Raw genomic sequence first — 9,711 nt, forward strand, 5'->3', positions numbered from 1 at the left:
GAGCAAGAGTGGAAGCAGGCAACCCAGTTATGGAGCCACAGTGTAGACCACATGGCTTGGACTAGGGAGGTGACCCTAGAGGGGATGGGTTTAGAGTACCTGCAGCTTACTGACAAATAACATATAGGGAGGTATAGGGTACTAGGTTAGCATCAGGGTGGATGGCAGTGCAATCTGCCGTAATACGGTAGAAACATATTTGGAGTTAAAGTAAAAAGTTCTGTTCTGTGGGATGGATTACAATAGGCCACAAAGAATTGTGGGGATTGTGGACAGATTCGTTATCTTAATTGTGGTGTCGGTTCCATCATCCTCAGGCATGTGCGTACTCATGTGAAATACTATTTCTCATACTCAGGCTGAAATTCAATACCTTACATGCTTTAAGTACTTGCTGTGACTCAGTTATGCCTCAATAACTCTGTATTTTAAAATGCTGTGAAAGAGAATCGTGATAAGGAAGCTGAAAATATGCAACTTTGGCCTAAGAATTGTTTTGTATGGAAGGCATTTGTGTTCCTGATATCCCTTATCTGCGTAAAAGAAGAGCCTCCCCAAAGTACTCTGTTGTCATAAATCCCCTCCAGGGGGCTACTCTCATCTTCTCTTCTGGAAGAGGAGTAGTCCGCACCACACCCAAACAGACGTTGTCACAAACTATCACTATCGCGCTCCCATCTATTCTCCAAGGGCCTATTTATTTTTCCAAAAAAAAGGCATTTTTATTTCCAAGGGCTCTGTCTCCCCTCCCTTCTAAGAAGTCATTTTTTCTGCCCCCATTGCCCCTCTGCTCCCTATCCTCTATTAAGAGAGTATGTAAGCTCTCAAACCTCACTGCTTCTTTGGGTATTCACTTCTTTCTGTGATGTCCCTATGAGCATGAAATTAAAATTAATGAATGTGTATGCCTTTTCTTCAATTAATCTGTTGTCAGTTTAATTCACAAGTCTCCCAGCCACTAAAGGTAAGAGGGTACAGGAAAAAAATTTCCTCCCTTTCAGCTATAAAGAACAACCACCAAAAAAGTAACCACCAAAAGTAGGCTGTTAAACATAGGAGCCTGGAACTTAGCCAGACATATCTCTTGAGATGCTTCTTGACAACTTCAGAAACTCAGGGATGAACCTTGCAGCCAGCCAGTACCCAGGTTTGCCTTGGCTAAAGAAGCACAGAATTAGAAGCTAGCGTTTGGTCCTGGTTCCTGTGAGATACGGAATATATACGCGACCTTCAACATGCCGCTTGATTTCCTTCTAAATGTGGTTTGCATTGGTAAATTAAGGAAACTCACAACTGACGGTTGTGAGGGTGAGCAGGTGCTGCTGTAGAAGTGTCTGAAAAAAGTTAAATTCTTCCACAGATCTCGGTTGCTCTGAGTGTTACTCATTAGGAGAATGCTTCAAGGTTAGGGTAGTTTGGAGAAAGTCCTTGGTCAAGGACCATGAGGAAGAAGCACAAGCAAATCCACAACTTGGAAAGAACAGATTTGATTTTGTATTTATCCCATCTCCAGAACTTCCAGCTCCTCTCCTTGTCAGTCTTGAGGACAACAGAACTTAGTGATTCTTCTTGGGCTAAAATGTATCCAAAGTCATGGTCTGCAAAGCATACGTGATCTTTGTACCTTTTAAAACATGACTGAAGCACCTGGGTAGTTCATTGGGTTTGTCATCCGGTCTTGATCTCAGGGTCATGAGTTCAAGCCCTGTGTTGGGCTCAGCACTGGGTGTGAAGCCTAAGAAAAACTAAAAGTAAATAATAAAACATCACTAAATAATTATTATGATGAGAACTTAGAGATGGGAATGGTAATCGGTATTTTGAATGATCCATGAATGTGATTTCTCTCTCTACAAAGTCTTCTCTGCAAGATTTATTGTCTGGTTGAGGTGCTTTTATAAATGATATGATACGATACGATACGATACAATACAATACAATACAATACAATACAATACAATACAATACAATACAATATAATATAATATAATATAATATAATATAATTAAATGCAGGCCATTGTTTAAAGACTCATTAAGCACTGGTTTAAATCCCAGGGTCTCCAGCCATCCAAATTAGTGCCCGAGATCTTGACTGGAGTCAGGAATAAGCTAACAAATCAGCCATTCTAAATGTTGCATGATAGAGTTCATGTGTCCTCAAGTGACGTGAATGCTCTTTGATTTCAAACACATACATTTAAGGTTACAAACCCCTGAAAATTAATTTATTCCAGGGAAGAATTACATTATACAGAGAGAATGCAATCTGAAAAGAGAGAAAGAGTAGATGTATCATTACTCATTAAAAAGTACTGGATTTGGGGGCGCCTGGGTGGCTCAATCGGTTGAGCATCCGACTTCAGCTCAGGTCATGATCTCATAGCTCGCGAGTTTGAGCCCTGCCTCAGACTACGTGCTGACATCTCAGAGCCAGGAGCCTGCTTTAGATTGTGTCTCCTCTCTCTATGCCCCTCCCTTGCTTGCTCTATCTCTTTCTCTCTCAAAAATAATAAACATTAGGGGCGCCTGGGTGGCTCAGTCGGTTAAGTGTCCGACTTCGGCTCAGGTCGTGATCTCGCGGTCGTGAGTTTGAGCCCCGCGTCGGGCTCTGTGCTGACAGCTCAGAGCCTGGAGCCTGTTTCAGATTCTGTGTCTCCCTCTCTCTCTGACCCTTCCCGGTTCATGCTGTCTCTCCCTGTCTCAAAAATAAATAAACGTTAACAAAAAAATTTAAAAATAATAATAATAATAACAATAATAATAATAATAATAATAATAAAAAACATTAAACAAATTTTGTATGTACTGGAGTTTTACAAAGTGATGGCAATCACATCGTGTTCACCTTTAACTTGGACACATGGCTCCCTGAACTATATATACTACTACCTCATGTAACCAAAGAGTGGTTAGTTCCAATGCTGCTGGGGAAACTGGCTTTTTTTGACTTCTTAAGAGATGGTTTGCCAGACAAAAATATTGCCTACATTGAATGGGTGATGTAAAGAAATTTCAAGAGTAATTTTAACAGTGCACAGTTTTTAACTTACATGCAGCCGTCACCAACTAACTCTGCTCAAGAGGTGATACTGCAGTTAATGGCTCATCTACTTGGTTCAAGCCTGCACATATAAAGCTCAGAAGAGAGTAAGCAGTCAACAAATGAGAATTCTAGCCCTTTGTACCAGCAACCATCATAGTCAGAGGATTAGTAGTAGTAATTACAGTAGTAGATGACACAGCTGAAGAAAGTTCTCTTTGAACAAATGATAGGGACTCTCGGACACAGAATAGACCTCATTGTTGTGGTTTAAAGTTCCTAGGCACCCTCATTGAGGAATTGTCCTGAATAATAAAGAAGTTTTAGAATTTGAGGTTCCTTCCTTTAGGAGATTATTTCTGTGGAAGTGATAAATAGTCATTTACAGAGAGATCGTTCTTTCTTCTCTCTATAATCTCATTACATTGACATTCTCCTTTGTGATTTTTCAAATGGAGCCACTCATTTATCCTACGGATTGTTTAATTAATAAGCTGTCTACTATACTCTAAAGAAATAATAGAAATTCTAGATTATAGGAGATGTGCAGTTTCTATCAAGTATTGGACTGACACAGAGTTCTGCTCTGCGTGAACATCCAGAGCAATTTGTATTAGCTTTTAGGTGTTAAAAGTTAAAAGATCCTCCTTTACCTTTGATTTATGTGTATATTTATGATATTTATAGATATATGTGTTTACCAGTAATTATGATGGTTTTTAAAATCTAAGTTTGCCTGAATTTCACTAGGCAAAACAATTTTGTTCTTCATGAAACAGCCCAACAGAGGGTTGGTAAATTTGAACAGGTGTATTCATGGTACCTATGCTGTACCATTTATATTTACAGGTTACAAAATGCATTCACATCTAAGATCTCAATTTACTGATATCATAAATAAACAATATCCAAAACTAATGTGAATTGAAAAGTACAGAGGTAGGGTGAAGGGAACAATGTAGTGTATCATCTACTGTCTGAGAAGAAGTTCATTATCTCAAGCAGTAGATTATGTTCAAAATCTAGGCCCCCAAATCAAATTGGGGTTTTCTCATCACTTTTCCTTTACCACGTCCCCCATTTTTTTCTTTGATACAGGAACCTGGGAGAGGTGTTTTCATCCTCCTCCAGAATTGGCACAGACCAAAGCTGCTACTTGTCCCTGAGTCTTCCTGTTACTCTGTCCCTCATCCCAGAATTTAATGTGAAAGAGAAGAGGGTGACAGTATTTATCTGAGATTGACTGCATGGCAGGCCATTTGGGGCCAGAACTTAGGCTTACACTGCATGATGTACATTGTCACCATGAAGGGATAATGATGAAATACCAGCTCTGGGGTTCAAAGGCTGGTGTCTGGAGGTCATTTGTTCTCACATTTCAGTTAGCAATTTACTTACCCAGAGCATCAAGAATAACATATTCATTGACTTAGATTTCTTTTTGTAGTACATGTCATATATATAGGAATACATGAAATATATATGTACATTTTAAAGAGTAATAATAATGGACACACCTGTGTATGTGCCACCTGGCTAACAAAATAGGACGTTGCCCATATCCCACTTCTGCATGACCCCCTCCTGGAAGTATCCACTATCCTAAATTTAGTAATACTTATTACCTTTCATTTATAGTTTGATACAGCCCAGCATGTATCTCTAAACAATATAGTTTAGCTTTGCCTCTTTTTTGAAGCTTACATAAAGTGGAATTATAGATATATATTCTTTTGTGTCTGAATTCTCTTACTATCATGTTCTTTACTCATCCATGTTGTGCATAGTTGTGTTTAACTCATTTTCATTGTACGGTATTCTATCATGTGAATATACCATAATGGATTAATACACTCTACTGTCAAGAAACATTTGAGTTCTTCCAGGGTTTTTTACAAATATTTTTTACAAATATTATTTCTTTGAATACTCTTCGGTCTTCTGTTGTGTGTGTGAAAGGGTTACTCTAGGATATATACAAAGGAGTGGAGTTTCTGAGCTATGCATATTCAACTATTTCCTAGTTTGTACTGTGAAAGGATATTTTTAAAAATATAAAATCATGACTCTCATACAAATACAAAATCAGTATGTGTCAAAGATTTTCTTTAATTCATTTATCACTGAGGGAACCTGTAAGTGTGACAGCCAAAAAACAGACAAATATGTAATATCAACCCATGGTGGAAAAAAATATGGAGGTTCCTTAAAAATTTAAAAATAGAACTACCTTATGATCCAGCAATCACACCACTGGGCATTTTCCCAAAGAATACAAAAACACTAATTCAAAGGGTTACATGTGCCCCAGTGTCTTTAGCAGCATTATTTACAGTAGCCAAGATATGGAAGCAGCCCAAGTGTCCATCAACTGATGAATGGATAAAGAGAAAGTGGGTGAATATATATACACATTTGAAAAATAAAGAGGGAAATCTTGCCGTTTGCAACAACATGAATCAAGCTAAAGGATATAATGCTAAGTGAAATAAGTGAGAGAAAGACAAGTACCATATGATTTCACACATACGTGGAATTTAAGAAAACAAACAAGCAAAGGGGAAAAACAGAAATCGAGAAACAGACTGAATTATAGAGAACAAACTGATAGTTACCAGAGGGGAGATATGGGTTAAATAGGTTATGGGGATTAAGGAGGCCATTTGTTGGGATGAACGCTGAATGATGTATGGAAATGGTGAATCGCTATATTGCACACCTGAAACTAATACAACATTGTGTGTTAACTACACTGGAATTAAAATAAAAACTTAAATAGAATGCACAAATAGATGGAAAATTGGTCAGGATACATTGGGTAATAATCAGTGCCATTCACCTGGACACAATTTACATTTCTGTGGACAAGAATTACTTGTACTGCTATCAGTTTTCTATAATTGGTGGAGCTGCAAAATGGCCGAAAGAGAATGAAAGATAGCAGTAACCTGGAAGGTTGTACTGCACAGGACAGCTAGTAATCTTTTTGGTCTTTACCAAAGTCTTTTGTAATTTGTTCTGTAGTACCAGTTTACGCTTCCTGGGCAGTACCTGTGAGTTCCCATTGCTCTACATTCTTGCCACACTGAGTAGCATCAGACCTTTTCATTTTCGTCAGTTTGATGGGTATGTAATGGTGGTCGTTATGGTTCTAGTTCACATTTTCCTCATTATTAATAAAGCTAAAGACCTTTTCATATGCTCACTGGCCATGTGGATGACCTCTTTTCTGAAGTGCTTATTTCAAATTTTGGCTCATTTTTCTAGTGGTTAAATTGACTTTTTCAGAACTTGAAGGAACTTAAGTGGTCATCTAGTGCTGAATGCCCTCCACCTCTGTCATTCTTGTGTCCCCTTTACAGTACAGGTCTTATTATATCTGCTATCATTTACTTGATGTGTTTTCTCAAAATTGAGTCATTTTATTTTTTACATAGAGTGGTTTTAAAATTAAAATGTTGTAAGTGTTGTAAATAGACAACCAATATCAATTTGCCATAAGTGGAAGATAGCAGTTGAATGAATACAATAAAGAAAAATCACATAGTCGAATTTAACTAGGTAGATTGCTTCCACCTCAACTTGGGGCCTGAGTCCCATTCTCTCTCCTCCCTATGCCCCCTCCAATGAGAAAAGACATAAGCAAGTATCAGATGACTGTAGAAGAAATCTTAGTACCATCCAGATTTTCCCTTGTCTTTATAGGAACACTTCAAAAAGAATGACATAGGAATAACAATTTCAGTGTGTAAATCCATGGGACTGAATGTCACATTCACATCCAGGTCCCACTACTTCTGGTGTGGTCTTCCAGAGGAAGTCTCCCACACATTTTGAGAAACACTAATTTCATTCAACCCCCTTCTTTTAGAGGTGAAGAAGCTGAGGCAGCCCAGAGAAGGGGGATAGGATAGGCAGAACAGTAGTCCCCCCAAAGATGTCCACACTTTAATTTCCAGAACCTGTGAGTGCATGCCCTTGCACAGTAAAAGGAACTCTGTAATTGGAATTGAGGTTGGAGCTTGAGATGGTGGGATTTACTCTGAATCATCTGGGTGGCCCAATCTAGTCACTTGAGCCCTTGAAAGCAGAAATTTTCTCTGGCTGGAGTCAGAAAGATCCAGCAGCAAAAGAGGCAGGAAAGATATGATATCTGGGAGGGACTCAACTCACTGTTGAGTTTGAAAAATAAAAGGAACCAATAGAGAAGGTAGGGGACACCTAGAAGCGGAGAATAACCCCTGGCTGACAGCAAGCAGGGAAACGGTAGTTCCACAACTGTATGGACCCAATTCTCCAGATTACCTGCAAAGAATGAATGAGGTGGGAAGTAGATATTTCCCCACACATGCCAGATAATTTTCCTCAGTGGCCAACACCTTGATTTGAGCCTTAGGGAACTCAGAGCAGAAAAACCAGTCCTGTTTACTGGATTTATGATCTACAGAATGGTGAGATAATAAATTTGGGTTATTGTAAACAGCTAAATCTGTGGTAATTTGTTACAGCAGCCATGGAAAATTAATGCAGTTACTTGTTCAAAATCACACATCTATTTAGAGTCAGAGCTGAAACTAGAACCCAGGTCTTTTGTCTTCCAATCCAGGGCTCTTTATACCATGATGCATAATTATATTGATGTAAAACACAACATTGGCACAAAATAAAGTATAGAGAGAAGACTGTAGTTCTCATTCTGCTTTTTCAGTCCTGTGTGTCCATGTACTTCTATTATTTCAGGGTCACATATTTTCAGGAGAATTAGACGTACTGAAAAATTTTAAATCCTCACAGAGCAATAACATTTGAATCCTGGTTTTAGTTTAACAGTTTTTACGCTGGAATATTTTGTGCAAAGTAAATAGTGTCCCAAAGGGTAAAGGGACATGTGAGTCACACCGCTGTGGAGATAACTCGTTCTGTAGAAGGTTAAAGGAAAAAAAAAAACAAAACTAGAGGAAAAAACAAACCTAGGGCAAAAAAGTTCAGTGCTCTGGTTACTTAATGCAATCAATTTACAGTTCCCACCACTTTTCCACACAGTGGATAAAGGATCAGCTGAACCACCGTCTATTGAGTAAGATATCCTACTGAGGAGGAAATTAAATGTCTCCTGTCAAACACCTCCTGGGTTGGCTCTGATTTATCTAATAAATATAAAACTTTCTCTCTCTGAATAATAGTTTTTCAGGCTGTAAGCTGTTGGCAAGAAAGATGATTGTAGAGAGTTATTTCTCCCCCACGATCATGATCCCCCCCCCCATTTTGTGCTAACAACTACATTGATGTCAGCGCCATTGAAGTTGAGGCAGAAAATAAGGTTTTTGTGTGTGTGGCTCTGCTAATTCTTTGATAAAGATGCCCTGGGTTTTGTGACTTCCAGTTCCTGGCCAAGGCAAGATCACAGAAGATTCTGCCATTGGTTACCATAGTAAACCACTGAACTGGGAAATTGGGCAAAATGCAAGAGTTCTCCTCCATTTCAGACTGAAAAATTTAACGGTCTCTTGACAGTCATGGAGCTCCAACAGGCAGCCTCCCCCACCCCATCACCTTTTTTGGCTACTACATCATCAAGAGACCACAAAACTTAGCTTCAGAAGCCCACTGTTGAACATACAACTGGAATCTAAACTTCTGCTGTGAGCATTTTGCCTGCTTATAGAAAACAATTTTTCAAATTCCTCATTATCATCATACTTTGTTTCTCAACAATACATTATTTTACACTCCAAACTTAAAGGGAAAAATAATAATTGTATCTAGAACATTCTTATTAACAACTCCAGCTCTGGTCCCTCTATCAAGATAAATTTTATATAAGATAGGGTATAAATAAAATTAGGGCAAATATTTCTCTCAGTGAACACTCATAAAATAGCCCCTGAGTGTAGGGGTAATGAAATATACTCCCAGTCAGAAGAAATCTTACATTACCTAAGATTTCTATCAATTCCTTTGCTCTTGAAAAAGATGTCTCAATCAGCATAAATCTGAGGCTTGAATAATGAGCACAGAGGGAAAAATTGAACCATCTCTGTGCCCGCAGTGAGATTTTTTGCCACAGCTCAACAGTGGAATGAGATCTCACCCGGGCTCCTCCGCATCAAGATCAACCAGTTACATCAATCATTGAGCACCTGCCGGGTGTTACAGGCAGGAGGATGATGGGAAGGAGTCCTAAATCCGACTGCTAGATATTCCCTTCTGGGTCTTAGTTTTCTCTTCTGTACAGTGGAAGAGTTCCATGAACTTTGTAACGTTTAAACAACTCTCCATTCCCATCAGCAACAATACTCTACAATTCTTTGCTGTGGACTTTGTGCTTGCTTTAATCTTCATTGTGTTATTCCAAAAAGTGATATGTGCTTATTATATTAAACTATCTAAAAATTATGGAAAAATGAAGAAATTTAAATACCTATAATGTACACATTCAGCAATTTATTAACATTCAAAGAATGTCTTTTCAAACCTTTTATTATGGGTTTATATGTGAATAATTGTATGCACAAGTATACACACAGAGAGATATGCGTGTATACAAAATTTTGACGTCCATTTCTTTCACGTAATCACAAAAATTTCTTCATGTTAGAAAACGTAGGTCTACCTGGCTCAGTCGGTTAAGCAACCAACATTGGCTCAGGTCATGATCTCATGATTCAT

The sequence above is a fragment of the Neofelis nebulosa genome, chromosome 4, assembly GCF_028018385.1.
Source record: "Neofelis nebulosa isolate mNeoNeb1 chromosome 4, mNeoNeb1.pri, whole genome shotgun sequence".
NCBI classification, from domain to species: domain Eukaryota; kingdom Metazoa; phylum Chordata; class Mammalia; order Carnivora; family Felidae; genus Neofelis; species Neofelis nebulosa.